Genomic DNA, 16767 nt, shown 5'->3' on the forward strand with positions numbered 1-16767 from the left:
CGAAAATGTCATTTCCATACCGTTCACCTGACGAAGGAGGAAGCCTCCGAAAGCTTGTGGAATTAAAAATAAATTTGTTGGACTATAACTTGGTGTTTGTAAAATTGTTTGCAATTGAATATCCATGTAATTGTAGGCTCTGACCACCAGGTGGTGCAGATCTCAACTTTCCTCTAAAATTTTGATTATTTTTTTCCTCAGTAACTGAAAATTTTAATGTTCAAAATAGGAGTTTAAATGAAATTTTAAAATAAAAAAATGCATATTTTACAATAACCTGATTAAATTTATCCATTGAATTGTCTTTTGTGTCCTAATACCTTCATTAAAGTTTTTACTTGAAGGCCTCAGCCTCTCCTAAAAGCCTGGGCTGTGACACAATGTGTAGAATGCGGAGGGGCAGATAGAGAGGTTGAGTAGATACTTTGAAGGAGAATAGGTAAGGTTAGTGATGGATTTGAGAGGTTGGTAGGAAGAGGGAGGAGATAGAGAAGGTGAAGGAATAGGGGACACGATGGGACCATGATTGCTTGGGGCAGCAGTTGAGAAGGGAACTGCTGAGGGCCATATTTCCCCCAAAACCCTGCACCCCAAATGTGGCCAGCAGCCATTGGCAGCTCCTGTCTATGCCCCCCTACCTCCTGAAAAGAAATGAGTGACGAGCAGATCAGGAAATTGACTATATTTGTTCTTATCAATGATTGGAGCTACTTGTCTTGACTAGTCTCCTTGAAGAGCCAAATTGACACTCTGATTTGAACAATCCAAACTAATTAAATGTCCCTAACATACTCGCGCTGTGTGGATTTGAATATCTGTCAGCTAAATTGAAAAGGTGTTGTCAGTGATGCACGTAGCTGAAGAAATCTCAGTTTGTGTTTGAATTGACTGGCTTGGCTCTTCCCACAAGTCAATAACCTCGGGAGACAATTGAAAAGAAGTCCTTGTAACATTTGTACAAGTGAAGCTGGGGACATGATTGTGAACGTAGCTCATTTTAAACTAGTGTAATGTGATGGAGTTAAAGGGCCCACTACCAAGCTGAAACTAGACATAAATGCTTCATGTTTGTCATAGAAGCCATATCCAGTTTTTATAAACGTGCTGATGTGAGGGACGGTGGCTGTGTCCTCCTCTCACATCCTTCCAGGGTACTGCACATTATTGTGTTTAATGCATTGCACCAACGCGCTTTTTTGAAATTATTCGTAAGTGACTCCGAAGAACCCGAAACCCATTTGTTAAGTTAGACATTTTTGCACTTAGTGCCCGCCGTGATCCTCTGGCTGTTCACATTAAGTATTTCTGTCAGTCTAGTTTAAATGTTTCTGAACTCATTTGAAGTCTTGGGGCTGCCTTGATGGCCCAAAGAGAGCACTAGCACTGGTGAAACTGCATTCAGGAGGGGAGTTTATGCCTTGAAGAGAAGAGGAGAAGCGGAACAGAGAAAAATCAATCTTAATTTAAAAAATACTTGTTGACCTCTGGGTTGCATTACTCGGATCGTTTGGAGTGCGAGGTAGATTGTATGTGTTACCTGTACTGAGCTGCTGTTCTCATTGAGGTCTTGCACTGGCCTAGAGGGTTATGTTTATCAATCAGAGGGGATGTAGGGACTGGAAGCCCTGGGCCTATGAGGCTCAAGTTGGTCTATTGCATCTGGACAGCAAACATTTGAAGGTTGGACACCCTTGCAACTGAGGTTCTCCTATCTTGAAAGCACCCAATACGCAGGTCTAAGTTGATATATTTCTGGAAGAGTTGGTTTGAAACTCCACCTCCCTAAGATCTTTTGATGCTTTCTTTTCTCTGTGTTTCTCTCTGTTACTGTCTTCCTGTGCCTCTGTTCCAGGCCACCTGGTCTGCACCTGGAGCTTTCCCTCTTGACCTAGCGATCTCTGCCAACTGCTGCCTTCTCTCGCTGTGATCTCGTGCAGCCGTAGCATCGTGGAAAGGCACGGATGGGGGCGGCTGTGGGTGGGAGGCCAGCAGGGGGTGAGGAGCCATGGGAGAGAGCATGGAGGTGCCGGTCCAGGGACTGAAGGACAGGGGGTGGGTGTGTGGGATAGTCCGGCTTTGGTGCACTGCACATGGGTATTTCACCTCATGTCCATCCTGAGTTAGGCAGGTGCTGGTATACAGGGGTGTGGGTGGGTGAGGTTTGACCTGCTAGCAGACAAGGGTGTCCCCTGGGTCATGGCCCTCAGTTTTTGTCCCTCAGCAGGAGTTGTGAAGAAGGAATTGGAAGGTGGGTAAGGTTTCTCTGGCCATTAATTTACTTTGCGTGTGTTAATTATGTGATGATGGCCTATTTGTCGGGGTATAGCAATATTTTTAGGCTGGGGTTGGGAGACACAGTCCTGGCAGTTGTATCTTGGAGGAATAATTTGTGGTGAGGTTTTGTGCATTATGATTGATTAGTTTCTATTTTGTATTTCACAACTTAAAATGTTCTAGGTGACAATTTCTTCTACAAGATTGTTTTTCTTTGCATATGCAGATTCATCCCATTGCGGGACTGGTGTTCTGTAACGTTTAATTAGTTTCTTAATAAACATTTAATATCCAACACCGTTTTCTCCGTTGACACTAATGCATCCCCACTAGTTTAATTAGCTGCTTGGGGAGCAGTACCATACTCTTAGATTGAAAACTGATGTAAACAAATTGTTTTAAAAGCTCTACCTTATTCCTTTGATCGCCCTGCTGCTTCAGAATTCTCGTCCTTAAAAGGAGATTCTTACTGTCCGGGACCATTTTAAAAGTTAAACCAGTTGAAAGAATTACAGTTAATGTTGACATTTTGTTGGAACTTTGTATTGCTGGATTTTGCAATAGGACTACAGCAATATAAGACAGCATGTTACAAACTGTTAAACACATTCAGAGTGCCAGAAAGTCAAGGTACAATCAAATTACTTAGACGGCATCTCCCAGCCCAGTAATCTCTATCACAGAGCAAGACAAGCAGAGCCATCGTCAACACCGTCACCTCCCTATCACACACCATCCTAACGCTATTGTGGGAGTACCATCACCACGAGAACTGCAGCAGTTCAAGAAAAAGGCCACCGCTATTTTATCAGGATAACGATGGATGAGCAACAAATCTCGGCCTTGTCTGTGTTACCTAACCCCTCGAACAAACCAAAATAAATTGAATACTATGCAATTATAAGATGTGACGTAACAGCCCTCAGAAAAATATCCTACATGCTTGGGAGTAACAAAAAAATAGCAGTGTATTTGTCTGAGGCTGAAGGCTCCTGAACTGGGACCAAGCTTGTTAGATTTGAGGAAGAGAGTAATTACAAAGCCTGGGGTATCCCAACATGGTGCGGGAAAAGTGCATGTAAAAGGTAACAATAAATGATGAGGGTGGACATCCAAATAGAAAGAGGCAAATTAGCATATTGTGGAAAGTAAAACAGTGCGGATTCTGGGTGAATGTTTTTGCTAATCTGCGTAGACTCCTCAGGGCCTGAGTTGACCCTTGACTGAGGGATGGAGAGGAGTCTCACAGGTGCCCCTTTCTGTTTTCCCCAAAGTGTTGAAGGAGGAATTCCCTCCAAGTAGTTACTAATAACTTGGGCAGTTTAGACTTAAGTTCTACACAAGGAAAAGCCAAATTTTTGTGACTGTTGGTTAATTCAGATTTTTCAGAGATTTAACCAGCCCAGAACTGCATAATTAGGATGGGTTGGCTATTCTGCTCACTATACAGGGCTATACATTTTCTTGATTGATCCATAAGCAGACTGATTCATTGCTCTGTCAACACTCATGGGGCACTTTAATTCCTGGGGCAGACTTACTTTGATGTTTCTGTCAGAGGCGAGGACAATTAGCAGGGAGTTTTTTAATTCATGGCTGCACTTCCAGATTTCTCCTTTTTATTATCCTTGTTACAGTTGATCACCTGAATGAGTTCCATCTTGGGAAGGGGAGATTTTATCTTCTATCCCCTCTCGTGCCTTGCATTCTGCTAGTTCACAAACATTCATATGTTGTGGTTTAGCTTCCCCTGACTGTCATCAATTGATGTCATGGGTATTGGAAATACTAGCGTGTAGTTGTGGTTTGTAGCAACTTGCCCTCCTGTGTTCTTAGCCAGCATCTCCCCTGGGGGACACTGACTCACATTCGTTAATGTTTTTTTTTGCCAATAGCAGTTGGCTATTTTAAACTCTAATGTGGAGCCAGGATGCCTTTGGGATTATTAGAATCACTCCCGCTTGGATTGCTGGGTGTGGCTGCTTCTCTGGATTGAATGCGTGGCAGCATCAAATGCTACTGATGCTGTTGGATTGCCCTGTTATAGGGATTAAGCTCTCTGCTTTTAACAAAAGAAAATTCTTAGGTTTGTTTTTTTTCCTTCTGACGTTCCCTCCAAATTTCTCTCCTTACTCCATCGCTCCTGAAGGCAGTGACTCCTTGCTGAGGTGCGATTGCTCGGGTGCCTCTCAACACCTTAGCAAAGCGGTCATTTAGTGAGTCACAGCATGACGTTCGACTATGGAAGGCATCACACATGTTCACTTCCAGCAGGGTAACAGTCAGGAATGGTTGGGTTGTCCTTTTCACAGAGGTTGGTTAGAACATGGAATTCTCTGCCATTTATTGTTGAAGCAGAGTCCACAAAGTGGTAGCGGTGCGGGGACGGGGGCGGGAAGAGAAGCCATCACAGGAGATTCTCTGGCTACGACATGGATAGTAAAAGTGGAACCAGGCGAGGACAGTCCCACTAAGCTGGACGACAGAGGAGACGCATTGGAGGAGGATGGTGTGGTCAACCGTGTCAAAGGCCACAGGTATGTCGAGAAGGATCAGCTGAAGAGAAGTTTAATCAGGACACCAGAAACTTGAGAGCCAATTAAAGGCAACCTCACCAAACAATGCATTACTGAAGAAATAAATTGTCATTAGGAAGACCGACAGGCCTGGTGTGGTGGCAGAGTTCTTGACTGATGAGAAGCTGCATCTACCATTCTGCGGCTGGGATAAGGAGTGTGATGGAATACTGTCCAAGTGCCTGGGTGAGTGCAGCTCCAACAACACTCAAGAAGCTCGACACCATCCAGGACAAAGCAGCCCGTTTGATTGGCACCCCATCCACCACCCTAAAGATTCACTCCCTTCACCACCGGCGCACTGTGGCTGCAGTGTGTACCATCCACAGGATGCACTGCAGCAACTCACCAAGGCTTCTTCGACAGCACCTCCCAAACCCACGACCTCTACCACCTAGAAAGACAAGGGCAACAGGCACATGGGAACAACACCACCTGCACATTCCCCTCCAAGTCACACACCATCCCGACTTGGAAATATATCGCTGTTCCTTCATCGTCGCAGGGTCAAAATCCTGGAACTCCCTTCCTAACAGCACTGTGGGAGAACCTTCTCCACACGGACTGCAGTGGTTCAAGAAGGCGGCTCACCACCACCTTCTCAAGGGCAATTAGGGATGGGCAATAAATGCTGGCCTTGCCAGTGACGCCCACATCCCATGAACGGATTAAAAAAAAATAAGGAACCAGTTGGTTCACAGTGGTCTCCTGGAATTTTGAATTAAAATGGCAGCAATGTAAAAGCAGCTTATGAGAGGATTGGAGATTGGGTTTACAGTCCGGCGGTGAACTGATTAGGGACCCTTTGTTTTGGTAAACTTGGGTCCCACACGTAGAATCCTATCTCAACCTTTGGTTGAGAGGCTCTAAACCAAACTACTAAAGTATCCACATGGGCGGAATTTCTGTTTTCCTGATCCAGAAGGCCCTCTCTCCCTGTAGAGACACACCCCACATACCCAAATTCAGAGGGGCTAGGCATAAGTTGCCAAGATCGAAGGCTGAGGGACCACTAAGCGTGCAGAGGGGTACTGCTGGATTTGATGAAAGAGCTTGTATCTTCACATCCATAGGACATCCTACAGCGCTTTAGAGCAAATAAGTTACTTTTGAAGTGTAGTCACTGCTGTTATGTAAGCAGACAGAGCACACATCAAGGTCCCACAAACAGCAGTGAGATGAATGAGCAGTTAATCTGTTCTGGAGATGTTCGCTACGAGATAAATGTCGGCCAAGACCCCAGGAGAACTCTGCTGCTCTTCTTGGAATCACGCCATGGGATCTTTTACATCCACCCGAGCAGGCAGACAGGGCCTCGGTTTAACGTCCCATTCAAAAGATGGCATCTCTGACAATGTAGCACTCCCTCAGTAGTATCAGCCTAGATTATCTGTCCAAGTCCTGAAGTGGGGCTTAGAACCCATGACACTGACTCTGAGACAAGAGTGCTACCACTGAGCCAAGTCTGAGACTTGCCCAACTAGAACTGCATCATTTATGCAGTGGGCTATGAGAACTCCCACAGTAGCCCTCAGGCCATTTTTGAAGTTGTGCCCTCAACTGTTTGCAGTTGAGCTGTTGGAGGGTGAATGGGTTGGTTCCCTATAATTGACATCACCCAAGTGGCCTAACGGAGGAAAATCCTCCAACTTCGAGGGTCTTTGTGGTGGCAAGGAAATTGACATTATCAAGAAAAAAGTCAAATGAATTTGAGGTAAGCTTATCATTTTCTTGTAAACTAAAGAGGAGCACTCTGAAAAGTATGTATTCTCCTAGACTCTCCTTCTGCTTTAAATGAAAAGTAAAACTCCCTCTTCAAGGGACCTATTTTTCTTTAATATTTCAATTTGCATAAACCTACCCAAATGGTGTGTCTTTCATTCCTCTCTCAGTTACAATGTGCTTTTCCATTGTCCTGTCTCAACCCCTTATCTTTTTGGCATCTCTTATTTTGCTTTTCTATATTTTGCATTTCTATATTTTCCAATCTACTTCCTTCCATGCTTCCTTGAATTGTTTGAAACCCTTCTTGTTTTTCCTTTGCACTGACTTTGAGCTCTCTGTTTCATTATCTAAATGGGTCCAGTGTTTGATATTATTGACTTACGTATGTGTTCTTTATTTGGCTCAACATGGAGATTGGAAACTAATTATTCAAAATTTTGACACTATTTTAGCTTTAATAATTTTTTTTGTTATTTTCTTTCCCCCTATTTTTCTCCCCCACTTGCTGGAGTTTAATTTCACAAGAGCTGAGCATCTTCTGGCACCTTGCTCTGGTGACCATTCTTCATGTGTGTGTCTTGACATTGATTATCAGCAGGCTAATTCACTACAACAGGCATCGTAGCTGATCCCCAACCTGTCCTCATTGTCAGCCTCATTGAGAAAACAATTCTTTCTTGGGGATGTGGGCGTCGCTGGCAAGGCCGGCATTTATTGCCCATCTCTAGTTGCCCCTGAGAAGGTGGTGGTGAGCCGCCGCCTTGAACCACTGCAGTCCGTGTGGTGAAGGTTCTCCCACATTGCTGTTAGGAAGGGAGTTCCAGGATCTTGACCCAGTGATGATGAAGGAACGGCAATGTATGTCCAAGTCGGGATGGTGTGTGACTTGGAGGGGAATGTGCGGGTAGTGGTGTTCCCATGCACCTGCTGTCCTTGTCCTAGATGGCGGAGGTTGTGGGCTTGGGAGATTCTGTCGTACAAGCACGCTTTCCAGGAGGAGTTGATGGGTAGCAATCAACCTGACAAACCTGGGCTAGCTTTCCGCTCCCCAATCAGGGACACTGAGGCCAATTCTATCATGGAATATTACAGCACAGAAAGAGGCCACTCTTGCAGAAACTTCCATACTAGGTTTAAACTTTTTTTAAACAAAATTACTTATTTCTTCTTTTTAAAATTGTTTTCTCTCCTCTTCTCCTATGGGCTCCCTGTCCTGTGCACCATTCTCTGAGTGATGCTGCAGCAGCTGACCCGCTCCTGGGCTTCTGCCAATGCTGATCTCAGATGCATAAGGGCGATCCTTAGTGACTCACCTTCACTCTCCTATACATCTTTGAGGGGGGCGGGGGGGAAGTTTCTTTGAAGGGGGTAGTGTCTTAGTGAAGGGAGTGGTGTCTTAGTTTTTTTAAATTCATTCATGCAGTGTAATAGCCCATTGTTCATTGTATAATAGTCCACTGCACGTAATATAAAATCTCCCGTTTCTAACTGTAAGGGACCTACATTTGTCTTCACTAATCTTTTTTTACATACTTGTAGAAGCTTTTACAATCCACTTTTATGTTCCTTGCAAGTTTACCCACATACTCTATTTTTCCCCTCTTAATCAATCTCTTGGTCCTTTTTTGCTGAATTCTAAACTGCTCCCAATCCTCAGGCTTGCTACTTTTTCTGGCAACTTTATGACTCCTCTTTGGATCTAATACTATCCTTAATTTCTTTTGTTAGCCATGGTTGGGCTGCTTTTCCTTTTGTGTTTTTGCACCAGAAAGGAATGTATGACTGTTGCAATTCATGCATTAGTTTCTTAAATGTTAGCCATTGCCTATCCACCGTCAAGACTTTTAATGAAGCTCCCCAATCTATCATAGCCAACTTACTCCTCATACCTTCGCAGTTTCCTTTATTAGATTTAGGACTCTAGTTTCGGATTGGACTAGTTCACTTTCCATCTTAATGAAGAATTCTATCATGTTATGCCTAAAGGACCCCACACAACAAGATTATTAATTAACCCCTTGTCATTGCACAATGCCCAATCTAGGGTAGCCTGTTCCCTAGTTGACTCCTCAATGCACTGGTCTAAAAAACCTTGTACACACTCCAGGATTTCATCCTCCACAGTATTATTGCTAATTTGGTTTGGCCAGTCTATATGTAGATTAAAGTCACCCATGATTACTGTGGTACCCTTTTACATGCATCTCTAATTTCCTGTTTGTTGTCGTCCCCTACATCACCACTACTGTTTGGAGGCCTATAGACAACCCCCACCAGTGTTTTCTGCTCCTTGGTGCTTCTTAACTCCACCCAGACTGATTCAATACCTTGATTTTCTGAGCCAATATCCTTTCTCACTATTGCTCTGATTTCATCTTTTACTAACAACACCACCCAACCTCCTTTTCCTTTTTGCCTGTCCTTCCTAAATATCGAAAACCCTTGAATATTCAGCTCCCAGCCTTGGTCACCCTGCAGCCATGTCTCCATAATCGCAATTATATCATATCTGTTTACATCTATTTGCGCTGTTAATTTGTCCACCTTATTACGAATGCTTCGTGCATTCAGATAGAGTGCCTTTAGATTTGTCTTTTTAACATTTTTAGACAACTTAACATTTTTTTGTACTATGGCCCTACTTATTACCATTTTTTCTTACCCGGACCCTATTTGTTAGTACACTCTTTTGTTTGTCCGCTCTGTCCCTTCCTGACACAATCTGGTTATCCTTACCCCAATCACTTTCCTGCACTGCTTCTTTGTCTTTTCTCTTTAGCATTCTAGATTTCTCTCCACCGGGTCCCTCCACCCCTCTTATTTAGTTTAAAGCCCTATCTACCTCCCCACTGAAGGGATTAGTGTCTTAGTGAAGGGGGCAGTGCCCCGGCGAAGGGGGCAGTGCCCCGGCGAATGTTTGACTCTGTGGCTTGATATAAATAATAGTGATTGATAAGCAGGTTCTTATTTATCATGTGGGGAGGGGATGAAACTCGCACTTACCCTTGAATTCTGGATTAGGAGGGTGAGCCGGAATTAGAAAGGAGTGTAATGGTGGCAAAACAGTAGAATTCTAAAAACTATTTTCACCAGGTTTAAACAGAGTGCTCAGCTGATCTCAACAAAATATATTTGTTCGGTTTCCACGATTGTGGCTGAACTTATAAGTGGCGAAGTCTAACACTCACTGTGTTTTCTGTGGAATCAATTTGTTTTATTTTTATAGGGGTTTTTCATTTTAATAATTCTGTCTATTCTGCGTGTTATCTCTACACCTCTGGGGTGGAACTGTGGAAACCCACCAACTGTTTTCAGCTTCTTGGCCACACATACTTGTGAGGATCGAGGACGTGTTACTTGTCAGAGTTCTGTTCAGTCCAGAGATGTACTCTGAGCACAGATCACTGTATTGTGCAGTGTTCTGTGTGGTATTCCGTGGTATCTTGCCATCACACAGCCACTCTGGGTTTATATTCACAAAATATTTACTCTGTGAGCCAACTGTGAAATTCCCACACTCGTGTTACTGTACCATCAGAGTTGAGGGCACTGCGGAGCACGGAATTTATTCCAGGGATGAGGAAACCAGTAGCTGACTCATCAACATCTCTCTCTCAGGATTGGAATTAGTTCAGTATACTGCAGCTCCCTGTTAAATGTTGTTTGCGCATTCTCTCTCTCTCTCTCTTTCTCTCTCTCTCTCTCTCTCTCACAAAGGCAGACCTTGAGTCATATTAAGAATTATAAAATACAAATCATCTAACATTATAGCTGTCACTTTTAGCAATAGGAACTTAAGACTGAGTTCTATGTTCTGCAGTTCTCTGTTGAATATGCAACATCATACAAAAATGAGGGAGGGGAAAATACCAGCTGGTCCATCAAGCCTGCCCTACACTTGATGCCTGGAGCATCCTGACTAGACACTTCCTCCACTCCCCTGCAGCCATGTAATCTCCTGGGAGAGGCAAATAATATAGAAAAAAAACAAGGGCAAATAAGGGAAATAAAAGAACTCTGGAAAATCCCTCTCTGACCCCCTCAGGCAATCAAAACCAGTCCAGGAGATCACATTCTTATTCGTATCTTACTGTTAATCGCTTTCAGTATTGTTCCCTGTAAATGATAAGTGTAATCTGTGTTGGTCCTACCTACATGCATGTCACTACAATTATCTAGGTTAAATAAATCTTTGAAGGTGGCAGGGCAAGTTGATAAGGCAGTTAAAAAAGTGTATGGGATACTTGGCTTTGTAAATAGGGGCATTGAATTCAACATAGGAACAGGAGTAGGTCATTTAGCCCCTCTAGCCTGTTCCAAAATTCATTGAGATCATGACTAAAACAAAGAAGTCATGCTAAACCTTTAAACAAATCACTGGTTAGGCCTCAGCTGGAGTATTGTGTACAATTCTGGGCACCACACTTTAGGAAGGATGTCAAGGCCTTGGAGAGGGTGCAGAGGGGGTTTACCAGGATACCACCAGGGATGAGGGGCTTCAGTTATGTGGAGAGATTGGAGAAGCTGGGATTGTTCTCCTTAGAGTGGAGAAGGTTAAGGGGAGACCCAATAAAGGTATTCAAAATCATGAAGGGTTTTGTTAGCGCAAGTAGAGAGAAACTGTTTCCACTGGCAAGTGGGTCAGTAACCAGAGGTCACAGATTTAAAATAATTGGCAAAAGAACTAGAGGGGAAATGAGGAGAATTTTTTTCACACAGTGGGTTGTTAAGATCTGGAACACACTACCTGAAATGGTGGTGGAAACAGATTCCACAGGAACTTTCAAAAGGCAACTGGACTGTACTTGAAGAGGACTAATTTGCAGGGTTATGGGTAAAAGCTGGGGTTTGGGAGTAAATTGGACAGCTCTTTCAAAGAACTGGCACAGGCACGACGGGCTGAATGGCCTCCTTCTGTGCTGTAAGATTCTATGATTCTAACTGGCGGTTGCCATTGAATGGCACATTCCGCAGTGCATCTAAATCTTTGTATTAGATTGTACTCCTCTACTGTCTTAAGCCTTGCACAGATTTTAGTATCATCTGCAATCTTACTGACCATACCCCAAACACCACTGTCCAGGTCATTAATAAAAGAAGTGAACAGTAGTGGGCCTAACACCGACAATAACATACACTTCCTGTCTATAAAACCTTATTTCCTGATGTCATGTTTTTGTTGCACCTTTTGTGTCAACTTTTTTCCATTATAAATTCAAATGTCCACATTTATAATGGGAACAGTCCATGCAAATGTATCACACTGTAACTATATCCTCCCACCAACTGTGGCGTTGTTGGATGTCAGAGCTGCAGGTCTCAGTCTGTACTGCAGAAAAACCAAATTTGCTTTTCAAATTGCAGCAAATTTTGCCATTTAACTATAAATATAATATAAAATTCAAAGTATGATATCAATATAAGAACAAAATGTATGAGTTTAAAATGGGGATTATCTGACCCCCTCTAGTCCAATTATCCCCTGCCTTCTAATCATGCTTCATTTGGAGAACCATTGGTCTTGACTCCCTGCATAAAAAGCCATGGAAGATCAACTTATAATTCTCCCATAGCCTTGATCACGGGAAGGCTGAGGGTATCTTGTTTATAACAAGTTTTGTGTCTGCCTTAGATGTTCTCTAGGGTACAGAGGCGCTGGTCATTCCCTTAAGTGGTCTGAACATCTTATGTTCGGGAGCGTGCCTCCACTGTCCAGCATCGAATTATAAGATATCAGAACACCGGAGTGTGGCAACGGGGACCCCCTTGTGATCTGAACTAGATAGTGTGTCTTCCACATGAAGCCTCATGTGCATTCCTCCAATCCTTTCAAAGGTGCACTGAAATACTGGGCGAGACAAGGCCAGATATGAATTGTTAAGCTGCTTTTATTTCACAGACAGCAAATGAATGTATAGAGTATCAGTCAAAGCAAATTCCATTTAATTCAGTCTTACTTCTCTCCTTGAAAAATGCAAAATATAATAAACCCTGTTCCTTTCATGGGCTGACTTACTTGTTTCTGGCATATCCGTCTTTCTAGAGAACTTCTAACTGCAAAAAAGGACCTCCTGCATTTTAGCTTCTGGCTCTGATACCCCGGCTTACCCCACGCAGTCTCTTGTTTAAAAACGGACTGCCCGTTTGTCCCATTTCTCTGTGTGTCCCCAGGTGGGGGCTCTGTGGCTGATCTCCACCTTGGTCAATGATTCACCAGGAGGCTGTCAATGAATCTTGTGTGTTGCTTCCTTCTGCCCTTGGGGTGTGGGTTTAAAGAGGACACCTCTTGCTGAGTCCGGGCCTGGGATGAGACAATATTAGTTGGTCTTAGGATGTGGGCAACACCAGCAAGGTAATATTTATTGTCCATCCCTAGTTACCTTGAGAGCTGGGGTCAAGGGTAGGGCCAATAGATTCCTTTCCCTATCATACTAGTTAATCAGTTGGGTTTTTAATAACAATCCATTTTATGGTGCTAGCTGACAAATGGATTTATTGAATTCAATTATTACAAATTGCTGTGTTGGGCTTTAAACTCATAACCTCAGGTTCCTAGTTCAGTACCATGACCACTAGCCTACCAGACCCCCATTACATCACTCCACAAACTGGCCCATCTAGCTCTAATACACATCTTCAATAACTGTAGCCTTGTATTTTTTTTCCAAAACCTGTGCCGATTCACTTTGTTTTAAAACATTGTCCTTAAATATAACTCAATCCCCAAATTCTTTCCGTGAAGGAAAAAAAAATCCCAAAACATGACAGTGTTATTTACAAAGTATTGTAAAATTTAGGCTAAACGATGGAATATTTGTTTCGAAATACATCAGACGCCCACATGTTTTGCTTTGTTAATAGTCTGGGGGGATCTAAGTAACGGGGAGGAGAACATTCTATAGCTGTTATAGAATTGAGAGGCACCTGCCAGTTAACTCGATTCCCTTCCTTTGCTAAAGGCTCTGACTCCACGTTGGGAAACACTCCCAGTTCTTCGAGCAGCTCCAGTACTTCACCCAAATGACCATTCTCCATGTGGGAGACCAGTGATTGTTTTTCTCTCCCTTCCTTAGTCCAGGATTGCAGTATCCATTTACTGAGATCAACTAATGCCATACAGACCAGGGATCACTCGACATCTGCTTGGTGTGTCCCCACACTGGGCCATTGGATCCTCTTGATTGGCTGAACAGCACAAGAGAAAACAGAACCTGAGCCGCTCAGTGGAAGATTTTGATTTTCCTTTCCTAGTTCTAAACACCGATGTCATCAGCGATGATCCAGTGTATTTTGTAAACTAATTTTCTAACCGATGCTCAGGGGAGGGGTGGGGAGGGGGGCCTAATATAATCCTTAGGCAGGTGCTGAATGGGAACGGCAGGAGTCAACCCTGCATTTGGTCTTCTTTCTCTGTCTGTCCTTGTGCTATTTTTTACTGTCATTGTTTGGTTTGCTTTCGGAAACAGGAAGATAATGAATGTAAATTCTACGACTGGTCGCTGTGAGATTCTGCATCAGGAGTGCTTCAAAGATTAAGGGTCAAACCAGCATTCAGAGAGTGCCCCATTGAAAATCGTTCCTGCTGCTCCACCCCCAACCCAGTAATCTAAGAGTTTGGTTAAGTAAGTTTGTGAGACACTGTATACGTGCCTTGGCACTGTGCTGGTTTTTTTAAAAAAAGAAAGTATGGTTTAGAGGTTTTTTTTAACTATAGTTCAAAGATTTTACGTCTTCATTTAAAGGAAGGATTAATGTTGCTAGGCTACTCACCAACAGCCCAATCCCTGCCTCAGGCTTTTCTGTAAATACTGCTTTATTCTGGAGTAATTCAGATTCACAGGATTGACTCCCCGCTCTGTTGCTATCTACGGGAGACATCTATTCTCAGTTCTTTTTTCCGCACACCAGTCACACTGCGTCTGTTTTCATCACCCGAGCTTCTAATAAAACTCTGCTATCTTTTACCAGGTGTTAACCCACATCAGAAGGCTCCCTGAGCAAAAAGGAATAGACTCCCCTCAGAGGCAATGACCAGGAGTGGCCATGGAACGCCTCAGTCTCCACCTTCCCTGCGTGTGTTTGTGACTCCACTACATCACCAGGAAGATCATTCCAAACGTCGGTCACTCCATGTAACATTTTTCTTCTAAGATCTGTTTTAAATTAACTTCCATCTAATCTAAATTTATGTCCTCTGGCCTAACTGACCCTATGTTAATATTCTGGGTTCACCCTCTCTATATCATTTAATACTTTTCTGTCTCGACTGCAGAGCTTAAGATTCTGTAATTTTTCCTCATAACCTTACACTTGGGATCATTCCAGTTGCTCTTCTTTGCGTCCTTTTTTTCAACACATGTTTCTCCCTCTTGATGTACAGACTAGTTCATTACAAAATCTCAACTTAACCTCTGTAGACCCCAGAGAGTAATTTTAACCTAACTCGCCGGGCGGGAAACCCACGGGATCGGGTGGAAAGCCGGTTTCACATCTCGCCCAACATTACTCGCCATTGTCAGTCAACGGAGTGTAATATTGGGCGGGGTGTAAAACCGGCTTTCCACCAGAGCCCGTGGGCTTCCCGCCCGGCGAGTTAGGTTAAAATTACCCCCATGGTTCTGGCAAGGTTCACCTGCCGTTTAATTGCTTCTCCACGACGTCTTGAAATTGAACATGATGATTGCTCCTGTTACTCCTCTGTCCCTCTCACGGTATCCCCGTGTGAATTCTCTTCCGTTCACACTTCTGAACATAAGGTGCTCAGACTGCTTATGGGAGGGACAAAGACTGCTGAGCCCGAGAGAATACCCAAGGAAGACCTGAAATTTACAATACTGTTTCCCTCTTTTTATCCCTTCCAACGTTCTACCTTGTATTCCCATGAATTTTAGTTTTTCATATGGGGCTTCCATTATTTTACCGAGTATTGATGTAAAGCTAATGAGCTTGTAGTTGCCGGATTCAGTTTATCCTCCATTTAAAGTACAGGCAGTGTGTTCGCTTCCTTCCAGATCTGTAGCACCTTTCCAAGATCCAGTGAATTTTTAATTCCTACAGACAGTGCCCCTCAACTTTCTTCCCAAGTCTCCTTCAGCACCCTTGGATTTTTCCCATCTGGCCCAGAAAATTTAAAAGTCTTCAGTCCTTTTAACAAATCAAGTGCGTCCTCCTCAAATGATTCTATGCAAATTATTTTACCACAATGATTGGACAGCAAGCGTCGCTGGCGAATACTTCTAGAAGAATTAATTCAACTATTTTCCCTTTATCTCCAATTATTTTTTAAACAGCTAACGCCAACCCTAATCATTATTTACTATCAGATGCTGAAAAAGTTTTTAATAATGAAGAAAAGGTACACATCCACTCACCTGTGTGTGCTACACCAGCTCAATGTAAGTTTGCTATTACAAACCTCTCGTAACGCACCTATTCCCTTGTACTAATTGAAGTTCAGTTAAAGTCAGGTCAGGACATCTCCTCTGGACCCATATTTTGTTTCTATACTTGTCCCATTATCACCCCCTTTTGCCTTCCACAATCATCCTTTTTGTCATTTAATCACTCCTGCCCTCCACCCTATCACAGACCTCTCTCTTTTGTTCGTTCCCTCCATAAGAACATAGAACATAAGAAATAGGAGCAGGAGTAGGCCATATGGCCCATTCAATCTGACTTTCCCGCCTGATCCCCATATCCCTTGATTCCCCTAGAGTCCAAAAATCTATCCATCTCAGCTTTGAATATATTCAATGACTCAGCATCCACAGCCCTCTGGGGTCGAGAATTCCAAAGATTCACAACCTTCTGAGTGAAGAAATTTCTTCTCATCTCAGTCTTAAATGGTTGACTCCTAATCCTGCGACTATGCCCCCTTGTTCGAGACTCTCCAGCCATCGGAAATAACCTCTCAGCACCTACCCTGTCAAGCCCCCACAGAATCTTATATATTTCAATGAGATCACCTCTCATCCTTCTAAACTCCAGAGAGTATTTTTTTTTTATTCGTTCATGGGATGTGGGCGTCGCTGGCGAGGCCAGCATTTGTTGCCCATCCCTAATTGCCCTTGAGAAGGTGGTGGTGAGCCGCCGTCTTGAACCACTGCAGTCCGTGTGGTGAAGGTTCTCCCACAGTGCTGTTAGGAAGGGAGTTCCAGGATTTTGACCCAGCGACGATGAAGGAACGGCGAGA

Source organism: Heptranchias perlo, chromosome 12 (assembly GCF_035084215.1).
Source record: "Heptranchias perlo isolate sHepPer1 chromosome 12, sHepPer1.hap1, whole genome shotgun sequence".
Lineage (NCBI taxonomy): Eukaryota > Metazoa > Chordata > Chondrichthyes > Hexanchiformes > Hexanchidae > Heptranchias > Heptranchias perlo.